Genomic DNA, 16,617 nt, shown 5'->3' with positions numbered 1-16,617 from the left:
ATTCAAATTATGCTCAATTTATGCTTAGATTATGCTCAAATTATACTCAGTTTCACACAGTGCACACTTGCACATTTGCACTTTTTAGTCAGGGAGAATTCTTTAAACTTCAAGGATCTGACACTGTCAGTGAGAGTTTGCACTCAAGGACCTGACAATTTTTTAGTTCGGGAAGAGTTTTACCCTCAAGGATCCGAACACCCTGACGAATTGGTAAATCAGGCTGCAAAATGAACTGTCACTAACTTTGGCATTCAGATATCGCACTATCTACCAAAATAGATTTGCTATCTAGTTTGTTTCAATCCTCTGTCAAAGAGGGGCATCTGTAGACACCCCATTTTTGCACTCGCCTAATTAATCAACTCGTCAACCCGATCGTAATGATTCCCAATGATGGATGTGTATTCCATTGCTTTATTTTGTTACTAGATGTGTTTCAGAAATCCGGATGAGGTATCTCGAACTGACAAAACCTTAGAAATCACGCTACGCTAGGAAAATACGACTCCAGAAACATAGAAATCATCATCTTATAGATCCAAAAAGAAGCTTCAAGATAAAAATCACTAAAAAATTATCAAATTACCAAAATACCTCTAACCTCAAAACAACCCTAGAGCCTACGTTACGATTAGGAAAACTCATTCAAACACATAAAACAACAAATCGAAATCAATTAAATCATTTCGTCAATTTTCACAAAATTTGACAAAATTACGAAAATGCCCCTCATAAAGTTCACAATCATTTCACACAAAAATATTTCATAAACGACACAAACCAATATTTCCATTGAATTCCTTACGAAAAATCGATTCTAAAACATCCCGGAACATAAAAAACCGACTTAAAACGCGAAAAGTCCTCTCTAGGGGCAAAACAGGTAATTTCACAATTTTCATAATTAAAAATTTTGAAATTAATAAATAAAATATTAAATAATTAAAGTGAAATATTAATGAAATTAATTTAAAATTTTGAATTAGAAAAATCAATCAATCGGATTTTCAAGTAAAATTATTGAGGGTTCGTGAGATATTTCTTTAAGGACCCCTCCATTTGGGGGTCCAAAGAATTAAAGATATTTTAGAGGGGGGGTTTCCAAAAATTTAAAGTCAATCAAGCAAGACTAAGGTCAAGGTATTAAAGTCAATCAAGTGAGACTAAAGTCAAAATTAAAGTCAATTAAGCAAGACTAAAGTCAAAATATTAAAAGTCAATCAATTATGACTAAAGTCAAAATATTAAAAGTCAATCAAATAAGACCAAAAGTCAAAATCATAATAGAGTTCTAATTAAATAATAACTCTATCTAATAGAGTTCTAACTAAAAAATAATTCTACCTAAAAAAATTCTAATTAAAACACAATTCTACCTAAAACAATTCTAACTAAAACACAACTCTAATTAAAAGAACTCTAATTAAACACTAACTCTATCAAAATCAACCCCTAAAAAAATCTATAAATAGAGGTGCTCACACCCTATTTTCGTATCAAATCATAAATCCTAAGAGAAGTAGGTCTAAAAGCCCCCTTAGTCTCCCATAAACCCTAGTTTTGGAGCCCCAATTCCTTACCTAACATCCCTCCTTCGATTTTAGCCTAAAGAACACCCAAAAGCCCTCCAAAAACACTTCAAAATCCATAATAAACTCGAAGAGTCCGAATAAAAAAAAGGAGATACCTTACCTCGGAGATCCGAAATCAAATCCGGAGACAAAACGAAGCAAGGGAGTACGGTACAAGGAGTAATTTTTGTCGGATCTGAGGGAACAAAGTCTTTGCTATCGGAAAGGTATAATCTTTTTTTTATCATTATTTAGGTTTTTTTTAGCAATGTAATTTATTTGGGAAGTTAGTAGAGACCGACTTTGGCCGGGCGGGGTTGGTACCTAACACCTTCCAACCCCGTAACGTGATCCCCGGACCTTTTTTTTTCTTTCGTAGATTAGTTTGCCTTTTTTTAGAGTCAGTTTGGTTCCTAGACCTTAATAACTAGGTGGCGACTCCTAAATCTCAAGGGTCAAAAGTGGATTCGCGCACCCCGCTGATCGAGGGCGCTTTCAACCACACATTCTCATCCCAACTAACACTCAATCCCATTTTTCCAACCAAACACCTCATCATTTCACCTCACCAAATACTCAATCCAAATGGGTTGGGGAGGATCCAAACCATTTGGATAAAAAACTATCCATTTACCTCCCTTCCACAAATACCCTCATCCCAACTCCAACTTTCACACTTCTCATCCTCAAATCCCATGTCATTCTCTACTCTTCTAACTTTTCACCCCATCTTACCTTCAAAAGTAACCCTCCATCCTTATAAATACCCCTTCTCCCCACCTTCCAAAATGGGTACCAAGTCTACGTCTAAAAAAAAAAAAAAAAAAAAAAGAATTCTCTCAACTCTCCTTTACTCCCCTTACTTCACCTATTCTAAAAAATCTATTCTCACAATTTACTAAGATTTCAAAGAAAGATAAAGCATAGAAGAAGAAGGAAGGAAAGAAAGAAGGATCAAGCTAAGGCCTTAAGGTGAGTAAAAGGAAGCATTGTACCCCTGTCTCTCTCCTTTCTCCATTTTTCTCTTCTACCTTCCCCTCTTACCTCTTTTATTTTTATTTTAGAAAGACTTAAGATGTGATGTGCCCTTTCCCTATCAAGAAGACTCAGTTGTTGAGTCCTGACCCTCCCTCATGGAAGGCATTGACGTCCTATTGAATGGGAATTCCAACGAGAGTCTATGAGAGACAACAAGAGAACTTGCAAAAGTGGAAGTCATTGTAAGCAAAAAGAATGAATCCTGTTTTTCCATCAAACTCGACTGGGTATCAATCATCATCCACCAAGCTTGGAAGGGAACATTACCCCACTATGATAGTAGCCAGGCGGAGGTAATGGTCATCTCCGAACCACCAAGAGAACCACCTTTTTACTTCGCCTGATCCATCAGAGAAAAGGAAGTCTTGCACATTTGGAAAGAATTCCTTTTAACCTTTGAGGTTGCATCAACATAAAAAAAAATGTTGTTAGACAAATCTAATTTTCTCGAGGATCATAACGAGCCCTCATCCTTGAGGAAAAACTATTTTGAGGGATCCCTATCTTTACTAATGAATTTGCATGATTATTTTCTTATCTTAGATATCCAAAAAACAACAAGAAACAAATATTCCTCAAAAATAAAAAAAAATTAAAAATGTCTCAAAAAACAAAAAAAATAAAAAATAAAAAACCTTTCAAAATTGCAAAAATAAAAAAAAATATATTTTTTTAAAAATTTTAAAAAAAGTTTTCAAGGGATTTGTTTCAATAAAATAAGTACCCAGATAAAATAGAATTCGAAAGGAACGAATATGATTTGATCTCGAACTCGACTTCGACCTCATGGGGATCGAATAAAAGTATGAGGACAAAATGGAGTCCTACCTAAGAAAATCAAAGACTTGGTAGAACGTCATGAGAAAGGTGTTCAACCGAACATTGAGGATATAGATTCAATCAATATTGGTATCGAAGAAGACTCATGAATCGTCAATATCGAAATCTTATTAACATAGCAGCAAAAAGAAAAAATAGTCGAACTCTTACAAAATTATTAAGATGTCTTTGCATGGTCATATAGAGATATGTCTGGGTTAGACACAGATCTTGTTGTTCACAAACTATCAATCACTCCTAAAAGCAAACCAATCAAGCAAAAATTGAAAAGACTGAAGCTAGAATGGACCCTCAAGGTCAATGATGAGGTCATGAAGCAATTCCAAGCAAGATTCCTTGTAGTTTCTACCTATCCCGAGTGGCTAGCCAACGTCATCCCAATACCTAAGAAAGATGGGAAGGTATGAATGTGTGTTGACTATCGGGAGAACAAAGCCATTCCTAAGGATGACTTCCCGCTACCACATATCAACATTCTAGTCAACAATACAATAGGACACGACATGTTCTCATTCATGGATGATTTCTCAGGTTATAACGATATAAAAATGACAGAAGAAGACCAGGAAAAGACTGTATTCAATCACACCCTAGGGCACTTTCTATTACAAAATCATGTCATTCTGGTTAAAGAACGCAAGGCCAACTTATCAACGTGCGATGACCACATTATTCCACGACATGATCCATAAGATATGGAGGTTTACGCATGATCGCTAAATCCGACATAGGAAAGGTTATCTGGTAAATCTCAAGAAGTTGTTCGATCGACTATGGAAGTATAATTTAAGGCTCAACCCAATAAAATGTGTATGCAAGGTAACATCAACAGGAGAGGTATCGAGATAGATCCAACAAAGACCAAATATATCATCGAGATGAAAGCTCCCATTTTAGAAAGAGATGTTAGAGCTATTCTAAGGAGAATACAGTACATCAATCGATTTATTGCTCAACTCACACCTATTTGTGTGCCAGTCTTCAAGCTACTCAGAAAGAATACATTAAAGAAGTGGAACAAGGATTGTTGGAAGCATTCGACAAGATTAAGCAATATCTGTTAAACCTACCAGTTTTGGTCCCTCCCATGTCGAGGTGACCTTTGTTGATGTACATCTCAGTATAAGAGACGTCAATGGGTGTGTACTAAGGCAACACGATGAATCAGGGTGAAAAGAACAAGTTATCTATTATCTTAACAAAAAATTTATCGAGTATAAAGTAAAATATTCTACATTTGAGAAGACTTGTTGTGCATTAGTGTGGGCATCTCAACGACAACGTTATTATTTGTTTAATTATTCGACCATGCTAATCGCCATGATGGACCCCCTGAAATACCTTTTCGAGAAACTAGCGCTAACTGGTCGTATCGCAAAATGGCAACTATTGTTATCTGAGTTTGACATCACCTATGTCATTCCAAAGACCATCAAAGGGTAGGCCATCGCTGACCATTTAACCGAACACTCATTGCCCGATTACAAGCCATTGAAGACAAACTTTCCCAACAAAACCATACTACTTATTGAAGTTGAGGACGATGATGAAGAAACGGGTTGGAAAATGTATTTTGATGGAGCAATGAACCAGAGAAAGAACGGAATAGGGGCAACCTTGATCAAGCCCAATAGGTCCCACATACCAATTGCCATCAGATTAAAATTCCAATGTTCCAACAATGAGGTAGAATACGAAGCATGCATAGTAGAGTTGAAAGCAGCATTGAACCTCGAGGTAAATAAAATCGACGTATTCGGAGATTCAAGCCTGGTAGTCTATCAAATGATTTGAGAATAGAAAACCCGAAAGTAAAAAATTGATCCCTTACCAAGAGTATCTCGAAGAATTAACTTCAAACTTTCACAAGATTTTGTTCACATACATACCGAGAGCTAAGAATCAGGTTGTAGATGCACTAGCTACACTCGCCTCCATGATCAGCATTTCGGCATACCTAAACATTGACCCTATTGAAATTAGAATTCAAGATGAGCCAGCCTATTATCTACTCGTTGAAGTAGAAGAATCCGAAGAGAAGCCATGGTACTCGGACATCAAGGCTTACCTCGAAGACTGAACCCTCCCATCAGATGCAACACCAAATGATCGAAGGACCTTTCAAAAATCGGCAAGTCAATTCTTCCTAAGCATCGGAATTTTGTACAAAAAATCACATCACGAAGTCCTATTCCGATGCGCGATAGAAGCAAAAGCAAAACGATTGATCGAGACTGTGCATAGTGGAGTCTGCGGACCCCATATGAATGGTCACATGCTCGCTAAGAAGATCATGAGGATGAGATATTATTGGACAACAATAGAGAGTGACTGCTATCAACATGTTCGAAAATGCCATCTATACCAGATTTATGCCAACAAAATCAATATTCTACCTTCAGACCTACATAACATGACCACCTCTTGACCTTTCTCACTTTGGGGCATAGATGTCATTGGACAGATCTCACTGAAAGCTGCAAACGGGCACCATTTCATCTTAGTTGCTATCAACTACTTCACTAAGTATGTAAAAGTCGTATCCTATACCAATGTCACGAAAAGTAACGTCCTGAAGTTTGTCAAGAACAACATCATTTGTCGATATGGGCTTCCCAACGGAATAATAACTGACAACGTCAAAAACTTCAAGACAAGGTTATGATAAAGATATACAAAGACTTCCAGATCATTCATCACAACTCGGTACCTTACAGACCTAAGATGGACAGAGCCATTGAGGCAGCCAATAAAAACATTAAAAGAATTATCGAGAAGATGGCAATTACATACAAAGATTAGTACGACATATTGCCTTTTGCACTTCACACCTATCAAACCTTGTTTAGGACTTCGACTAGGAAAACTCCGTACTCACTAATATACGGGATGGAAGTAGTCTTACCCATAGAAGTCAAGATTCCCTCTTTCAGAATCTTGAGAAAAACATAGTTGGATGAAGTCAAATGGGTTCAAGCTTGATTTGACCAGTTAAATCTAATTGAAAAAAAATGCCTTGTAGCCATTTTCCATGGACAGATCTATGAGCGACGAATAGCTCGTGCTTACAATAAAAAAATTAAGCCCAGAATGTTTTCATTAGGATACCTTATCTTGAAGAAAATTCTACTAATCCAAGAAGATGTTAGAGGAAAATTTCGACCAAACTATGAGGAACCGTTTATTTTACAAAAGGTGATGATAGAAAGAACTCTGATCCTTACTGAAATGAATGGAGAAGTCTTCCCTCAACCAATCTGTAGACACCTTAATTTGAATGGGCCCCTACTCGAAAGGGTCCAAAAATACCAATTTTCCAAATAAATGGGCCAACACGCCTTAAGGGACCAAGTCATTGAAAAGTGACATTTTGATCAAACCGAGGCCCCTAAAACCTTTCAGTGGTTTAGGGGACCCACCAAAGGGATTTGAACTACCCTACACCTTCTTTACCCCTCACCACTTCGGTCCGAATCCGAATAAATTCTAAGCCCGCCTAAGGCCCATATACCCTTAATACTCACAAAATACATTTCTCACCTTATCCCCTAACCTAAATCCAATCCCACACCACCTAAAAACCTAAAACCTACCCACCTTCAAAAATCCAATCCAAAATGACCCAATCCGAAAAACTCCTTACATTTCTTAAAACCCAAGCCCAATGCCCCTAAGCCCAAATCCATATCCAATTCATCCCACAATCCTAACCCATAAACCACAACCCACATCTACCAATCACTTTTTTTATCATCAAAAGGTGACACATGTCATCACCCCCTCTCACCTCCCTCATCAAACCACCCACCCCATCACTTTTCTCTAAAAAATTAACTACCCACATCACCTTTCTCTAAAAAATCACATCAACCCACACCCTCCCCTAACCTACCCTCATTACTCCCTATAAACTTCCATTCTCTCAAATCAAACACCTCCAACCCATACCTCCCCCTAACCTACCCTCATAATTCCCTAATCACTATTCTCTCAAATCAAACACCTCTAACCCCACACCTCCCCTAACCTATCATCATCATACCTCTCCCTAATCTACCATCATCATTTCCTATAAATCCATCTCTACAATCTAAACCTACACCTATCCTCTCAAATCAAATACTCATTCTCTCACATCAATTAAATCTAAATCCTCAACCTCCACACATCTTGCAACATGTCACCATCTCCCTCACCCTCCCAACCACCCTCTTACACCCTCCATTCTTTTAAACCAAACACCATTCAATCAATCAACCACCCTCTTAAACACCCATCATCTCATCTCACCAAACACTCCACTCAAATGATTTGGGTAAGATCCAAACCATTTGGATCAAAATACAATCCATTTACCTCCATTACATAATTACCCCTTTTCCAACTCCTAATTTCATACCCTCACCTTTAAAACCTATGTAATTCTTTACTTTCCCAACCTCTCACCCCATTATATCCCTCAAACCATCTACAAACATATATAAATATCCCCTTCTTCTCTTTCCAAAAAGGTTACCAATTCTCACCCAAAAAAGAAAATTCTTCCCAACTCTCACTACTAATTCTGTCTACTAAGTCTTACTAAAAAACTTTACTCTCTAATCATCTCTTCTTCATTCTCACATCAATCCTCTAAGAAGAACAATATATTATCACACCCTTAAGGACCTTAGCAGACATTAAGGAAGACGAAGAAAAGCAAAAGTGAAAGCTTCAAGGTGGGTCAACAGAGTCATTCCCCCCCTCTTCTTCTCTACCCTCTCATTTTTCCTCTTATACTATCTCCCTCCTCTATTTTTTTATATTTTAGAATACCTCTAAGATGTAATGCTCCCCTCCCTTATCTCCGGTAGATTGGACTTCGATCCGATCGAAAGTATAAGGGTTGTAACCACTTTCTAAACAAAATTGATTTTAAACCCTTTAAACCGTTTTAAGGCAATGGTATTTGAATCTTTTTCAACTCATAAGAATCGATCCATCGCCATGGCCAACATTTTTCAATATGCTCAAGGCTAATGCCCTCTAAGATCATCTCCTTCAATGAGGTGATCTTTACAAGTTAAAGTCGACATTAAATCCCTACTTAGGGTACAAATGCACAACATGTGGCACTTTATTTTTCATTTCTTTTTAGTCAAAATGACCAAGTTCGTTGAGGTTACCACCACATGATGGGGAGAAAAGGGTGCCTAACACCTTCCCTTTTCTCCAACCGAGCCGCTTACCCCGAATCTCAAGGTCTGATTAGTTCTTATCCATCATGAGTCATCAAATGCCAAAATGTCATTTTTTTTAAATGTACATCGGGTGACCATTCATAGCCACTTACAATATGAATGGTGGCAACTCCAATCCTTAGTAGATGTGGTCGTCGTAATCTTGAAATCACGTATCTACACAATCAATGCTGACACTGTTAAGAAATACTATGCCTGAGATCTGACCTTGAGATGACGAAATGTCATCTTTGCTATCCTAAAAATAACTATCCAGCCCTAGTCAACCCGTTCGAGCTATCACGTTCATTTTTTAAACCTAAGACTGAGGCAAGTCAACAGAAATAAAACAAAACAAAACAAAACAAAATCAAAAAAAGAAAGAAACTGTGAAAGAAAAATATGAGAGTCACCAAAGAGTCAACTTACTCATGACCCGCATTAGGATAAACTGTAAACAGTTAAAAATACAAAAAAATCAAAAAAATCAAAAACTCGGACACTTGATCTTGAGCTGAACCCAAACCTCCAACCTAAATAAGTTCGAGAGGTGCTGGGAGAAGACATAGATCACCTTTTCGAAATAAAAATAGATGAATCCCATGTCTAGCCCACTCTAGATAAACCTACACTACGTCCAAAAAGCCCAAATTCTGCGCTTATTTAACGTTAAATTCGACAGCCCAAAAGCCCGCATTTAAGCCCAACATACTAATTCGACAGCCCCGGAACAACGACCCACTGATTTTTTATATTTTATATTTTATTTTTACTTTTATTCAACAGCTTAGATCTTCCTTCTCAAGAAAACCATCTCTGCGCAAAAATCCTTTCGAAATAATGCCATCTTAACCTTCTTCGATCTACTTTTCTCAAGCTCCCTCTTCGATCTACTCTTCTCAATCCTTTTCGACTCTGAATTTCTTACCAAACCAGACTTTGAAAGGCATTCGAGTAGACTTTCGAGAGGCATTCGAGCAGATTTTTGAAAGGCATTCGAGCAGACTTTCGAGAGGCATTCGAGAGGCAGTCGAGAACACTGATCACCGATCAAACCAGACATTCGAGAGGCATTCGAAAATACCGATTGATCAAACCGATCGATCACTTCGTCGATAGATTTTTTATCTGCTTCAAATCCAGAGATCATTAGTGTTTCTGCAAATCAAGAGGTACATCTTATAATTTTCTCTCTAATTTCAGTTTAATCTTGTTAAAATTCTACTTTAGATGCTTTAATCTAGTTTACCGAGCTTGTTTGTGTTAAAATGAACTTCTAATCGTAGAGTTATTAGCGATTTTTTTTTGTAAAAACCCTAATTTTCTAGTCGGTCATCTTCACTTCTTTTTATTTCTTATATTTTTATTCTAGTTTCTTTACTGCTTCTATTTTCACTTTAATATTCTCTAATTATTATGTTTTGATGGTGATTTATAGTTTTTTTTCGAGCTTTTCTGATAAATTTGGATCTAAAATTGGAGAAATCTAATTGGATGCATTTTTCTATGAATTTAGCTTAGTTGATATGAATGTAGTTTCTTTGATTTGAGTTTAGTTCGTTAAGAGTCTATTTTTGGAGCTCTCTGCCAATGGTCCATCTCACTGTCTTCTTGTTAGCCATGTCCAACTGAGATTATTTTTTGAATTTTGTTTTTCTTTTGGATCCGAGATTTTCTTTGAGATGTATAGGGCTGTTGTGTTGGTTTGCTAATTTAATGATTTATTTGAGCAAAATGACCCTTAAAATCTTATCAAGTTAGTAAAGAAAGTGTCACGTTAATTGATCCGAAATTTTCAAAGTGGAAAAATTTTCTATTGTCGAAATACAATATGACTAATAAACAATAATGTTTTTCCGACTTGTTTAGTGGTAGTTAGTTGGAGATTCTGAATAAACTGTAAAGTAGTATTGGTTATGTAAGTCAAATCACATAATTAATGGTAACTTGGCATATATTTGATATATATACATCTTGAATGAATTTTTGAAACCATGATACCAACACCCATATCAAGGGCTACCAATGAGCTAGGCCAAGCCTTATTGGACCTCAAAATCATAGCCTAAACCTGGACCCTCCAATAGGCTGGCCAGATCAAATAAAGAATGACTAGGTCTTTAGCCTGAATTAATGTAATCAGACCTATTTAAACATACATGTTATAGTTGCATAGACCAAAGGACCGGATTATTGCCACGTGGTCTAGATTGAGTTTGAAGAAAAAAAATCTAAAAACATTTTTTTGTTGGATCTTGAGTTAGAAAATGGATGACCATTGAATTTCTAAATTTAAATCCAAAGGTGGAAAACTCACATTTTCTTGTAGTGGGGGCAAAAAACATGATAGAGGATCCACTCCCAATGATTCCTTCTCCTCAATCCTCATTCTCATTTCCTCGATAAAGTTTGTTTTAATGTTTTGAAGTATGTAACAGATCTTTAGGTCTTGTTTTGACGATGGACCTTACTAACATAGTAAGGCATTTTTTAACCTTACTAACATAGTGAGGTCTTTTGGTCTTTTTTAACTTGTTTTGTCTCCCAAGTTTCACTTTCCTCTACTTCCATGTGAAGATCTCCAGCATGTTTTTAAGATGTTCTTTCCACGCTATGTGATCTCCGTATGTCTTGGATAATCCTATGGTCTTGTATAGAAACCATATTATGGCCACAAAATAAGCTTGGAAAATCCATTTGTGTGGTCCGAGTCAAAATAAAAGAAATCAACTTGGGATCATTGGTCAAGTCAGCAAGGAGGATCAACTCTTTTATTATCAAGATTGTAATTATGTACAATTTGAATCACTGTAATTCGAGGGCATTGAGATTCAGTTTGTATTTATATGATTAAGTCTATGATTGTTGTCACCCCCTTTCCACTAAGATCTGCCAACTTCTTAGCAATTGCCTCTATTCCAGCTCCAAACTTCTCAAACTCAAACACCCCCATAGGTCCATTCCAAATGACAGTCTTGGTAGTATCCAAAGATTCACTGAACGTCTTGATGGAATTAGGTCCAATGTCCAATCCCATCCAACCATCTAGGATACTAAATGCTGGCACAATCTTGCTGTTAGCATTAGCAGCAGATTTTTCAGCGATGACTACATCGATAGGCAACAAAAGAGATACCCTTTTGGACTTGGCCTTCTCCATAAGAGATGTAGCAAGATCGAGCTTGTCTTCCTCCACAAGGGAAGATCCAACTGAGAAGCCTTGGGCCTTGTGAAATGTGAAGATCATTCCTCATTTTTTTTTTCTTTTTTATTTGTTATTTGCTATTTATTATTTATTTGTAGTCTTTGCTTCTATTCTTATTCTCAATTAGATATCTTTTATGATTTCCATAGCTTTAGTATTGGTTTAAATCTCAAATTAGATTCAGAATTTAAGTACCCATTTGAGAATTGAAACCAATGGTTATCCTTAATTTTTAACGGCATTAGAAGTCCAACATCATTAGTTCATAGAAGTCTACTGATTTGATGGTCATGATCACATCAAATGATGTGAAAGACTATGATTAATGACAGTACCAACAATATATTTTATAATTAGCTTAGACATCTTTCTAAAAATATGTTATTTTTTTTTCCTTTTACTTATCAATTGTATGCTTGATGGAGAGGTTTGAAGTTCCAAGCAAAGAGTGGATGTCGAAACCTAGGCTATCAGCGGAATACATTGATGGTATAGTGTCATTTATTGAGTACTTGAAAATGAATAGACAGGATTTGGGTAATGATGATCATTATTTTTGTCCTTGTGTCAAATGTCGTAATACCTTACCGGGGAGGAAAAGTATAGAAACAATCTCAAAACATTTAGTCTGTGATAGTATAGATATTTCTTACAAGAGATGGACATTCCATGGAGAACATTGGAGGGATGGGGTTCATGCAACAGTCGGAGCTAGTACGTCTGTTCGTCAGTGTGATGAAAATATGATCCCAAGAATGACAGACATGTTGAATGATACGCTTGACCATTTTTCCAACGAAGAAGATGAAGTTACTTGTTTGGATGAGTGTTATGATAGAAACGATGACCAAGTTTATGATGATTCAACAGATGATACTCAATATCGCCAAATGACAGAGGAAACGATGCAACCCTTATATCACTCATATCGAAAAGATGATACAAAATTATCAGTTATAGTTGAGTTACTGAGTATGAAGACTAGACATCAATGGTCTCAGAAGAGTTTTGATGAATTATTGAAAATGATTAAAAGGATATTGCCACATGATAACTCCTTACCAAAAAATACCTACTCCGCGAAGAAAATGATCAAGACGTTACGGATAAGGTGCGAGATTATTCATGCGTGTTCTAATGATTGTATATTATATTGGAGAGAGAATGAAGATAGAGATAGTTATCCAAAATGTGACGAGAGTAGCTGGAAACCGGTTAATGAAAAGAAATCAAGGAAAAAACTTTTACCGATGAAAATATTGAGGTATTTTTCATTAACGCAAAGGTTGAAACGAATGTATAGTGTGCCATGGATTATGAAGAATATGAAATTGCATTTTAAAAGAGGTCAACAACGAAAAGAGTTTATGTGCCATCCAGTAAATTCATCCTGTTGGAGATAATTGGATAGTGAATGGGAAGATTTTGCTATTGAGTCACGCAATGTTCAGTTGGGACTTGCAACAGATGGATTTAATCCATTTGGGATGAAAAACAACTCATACAGTTGTTGGCCTATTATGGTTGTTCTATACAATCTGCCATCATCTTTATGCATGCGAAAGGAGTTTACGATGTTGACACTTTTGATTTTTAGGAAAAATGGTCCAGGATATGACATTGATGTATACTTGCAACCACTTATTGCAGAGCTAAATGAGTTGTGGTCTACAGGAATTGAAACATATGATGCCAGCACTAAACATATATTTACAATGAGAGCAATTTTGTTATGGGCTATACATGATTTTCCAGCGTACGGTCATTTATCGGATTGTAAAACAACGGGAAAATTTGCATGTCATGTTTGTAGTGAAGGAACATATTCAATGTGGTTAAAACATGATGGAAAATTCACTTATATGGGGCACATGAAATTTTTAACTGATCTCAACCATCCTTTTAGAAGTCAAAAATCTCAATTTAATGGGTATGAAGAAAAAAAAAAGAATCGTCGGTTGAGCGGAGTTGATCTATTAGACAAGTTGGAAACAATTCATACAGAGTTTGGAAAATTACCAGGTAAGAAAAGAAAAAAATCTAGGAATGATGAGACTCCATGGTCGAAGAGATCAATATTCTTTGACTTGCCTTATTGGAGGGATTTGTCACTTCGTCACAATCTTGATGTGATGCACATTGAGAAAATATGATTATGAATGATGACTGTGAACCTGCCTACCCTATTGATAAGAATGGGAAACGTTATGTTCTGAACAATGTGGAGTACGAGCAAGTTCGCAAATGAGTACTTCGTCAGTCTGTTGAGAATTTTCAATGGGAAAAGTATGTAGCAACAACTCAAATTTATTTCTATATTATATGAATTTAAACCTCATTAATTCATACTATCTTCTATAGGAAATATAATAAATACCTTCAAAGTCTTGCGTCAAGGGCTAATAGTCGAAAGACCAATTCACAAGCAGAGAAAGAAATGTCATACGCTCATTGGGTTAGAGAACAACTACATGAAGATTTCAGCCCCTCAATCACAAAAAAGCTTGCTATCGGCCCAAATGCTTCTGCAATTTCATATAACACATGCAGTAAATGGGTATGTTTTCTATACAGCGGAATATGAAATGAATTTATCAACACAAAACTCTAGGGTGTCAATGAAAGTTGTAACGAGTTTCTGGGCAAATGCTAGAGATACGAATTATGTAGATGAAGAAGTTACCTATTATGGTATTGTAAAGAAAATACTTGAGTTGGACTACCTGGATTTCAAAGAGACGTTATTTTATTGTGATTGGGTGCGTATAGAAGATTCAAATGGGTATATGGTTGATCGAGACACAAATTTACGATATGTTAATCTAGAGAGATTGATGAGAAATACAAAAGTGGACGATGAACCGTTTATTCTTGCCTTACAAGCAACTCAAGTTTTTTATTGTAAAGATCAAAGTCGGCCTATGAAAGCTTGGCACGTGATTTTAGAAGTTCCAAAGAGATTGAATAAAGATGTAGACGCTTTTGAAGATCCTTTAGCATTTGCGGCAAGTAACGTGGATGCTTTATCATCTGTTCTTAAATAAGATATCATTGAAAATGATGATGAAAACTAACTATATTGGTACGTTATATATATATTTATGAAAAATAATGTGTTATAATATTAATGATCTACTTTTATTTCTTTCAAATGCAAATTCATTGTTGATATTGTGTAATATTTCTGCTTTGATAAACTCACTAATTTTTTTAATGTTATTCCATACAGGCCTTATGATGTTGATAGAAGATTCTAATAGCTCGTCGATATCGGATTCTGATAGCTTGACACCTTCGATTTCTACACGAGATAGTCATCAGAGTTCGTCGACATCGGATCCACATTCATCATCTGATTCACATCTTCATGTGGAATTCAATGTATTGGGGATAATTCGACAGACTTATCGACCAATATAGCCCGCTATGTGATGGCACAAGTGCCACCTTTCTATTCTTCTTGGAGGAAGGTACCGACGGAGTTGCTTGAACTTATTTGGCATCTTCTCCAGGTAGTTTAAATATTTTATTGATTAGTTGTAATAATGATGAATATTTTCATTATATTAGAATTGATTTATTTGTTCATATTTTGACAGTCCCATTACGATATTTCTGAGGACTACAAGAAGTTTTGCCTACAGAAAGCTGGTCATGCATGGAGAGATTGGAAATATCGATTGGGGAAGGAATATTGCAGAGTTGGTAATACTGATGCAGAGCGAAAGTTGAATAAGCCCAAAAGTAGATGGATCAAATAGGATGATTGGGAGAAGTTTGTTGATTTAAAATCAACATCGACTGACTAAGAAAATGTGATAAAATGGAAAAGCTTCGTAAATAAAATAAAACTCCACACACAACCGGTAGAAAGGGTATAGCAAAAAAGGCAGAAGAAATGGTAAGTATTAATCTAATTATTAATTTACATACTTTGTTTCAAATGTTCATTAATTTGTATTGTTTTTAATATTGTATGCATTTTTGATGTGGCACATTTTTTATTTAAACAGAAAAAATATAAGACGGATGGTCGGCATCCCACAAGAACAGAGCTTTTCATCGATAGTAATATGAGGAGTGATGGTACTGCTCTCACTCCTGAGTTGGCCAAATCTCTCGTAAGTGATGTCATTTTTTTGGTCAAATTTTTTATTTTTATTTTTGAAAAAATTACTTATCATCGTAATGTTTTCATTGTTTTATAGGTTAATTAAACAATCTTATTAAAGAAGATCCTAGTTTTACCCATAAGGATATCGACCATGATCATATTTCCATTGTATGTATGATTTAGATTATTTAATTTTAATTTTTTATTTACATACATTATATTAATCATAGTTGTGCATAGGTGTTTGGGAAAGATGGAAAAGGCAGAGTAAGAGGCATGGGGGGTGGAGTTTCAAAGACTTCATTACGTTATACAACTCAAAGTCAAAATTATATGGATAAGTTTGAAAGAGACATGGTTAACTTAACCCAACTAGTTCATACACTAATGAAAGATAAGAAAAAGAAAAAGAAGAACAAGAACAAGCACAAGAAGAAAAAATCATCTACATTTGAAGTTGGAGGTCCTTCTACTCAGGTAAGATGTAAAAATACTTTTACTTTAGAGATTCTTCATTTAATTTTTCATTAATATTTAATTCATATAAATGATGGATTTTAGCTTACATATCTAATCATAAACAATAATTCTATTTTATAGGCGACATCAGATTCCACAATTCCTAAT

At 35.8% G+C, this 16,617-nt stretch overlaps 1 pseudogene; it reads right to left on the bottom strand.

Annotated features, from left to right (window-relative positions):
• Window positions 1–11,513: 11,513 nt before the first annotated feature.
• On the bottom strand, window positions 11,514–11,918 carry LOC147388909 (phosphoglycerate kinase 3, cytosolic pseudogene; annotated as a pseudogene).
• Window positions 11,919–16,617: the final 4,699 nt, after the last annotated feature.

The sequence above is a fragment of the Akebia trifoliata genome, chromosome 12 (genome assembly GCF_017979445.1).
Source record: "Akebia trifoliata isolate Shusen 1 chromosome 12, ASM1797944v1, whole genome shotgun sequence".
NCBI classification, from domain to species: Eukaryota; Viridiplantae; Streptophyta; class Magnoliopsida; order Ranunculales; family Lardizabalaceae; genus Akebia; species Akebia trifoliata.
This window is presented reverse-complemented; position numbering and strand designations above follow the sequence as displayed.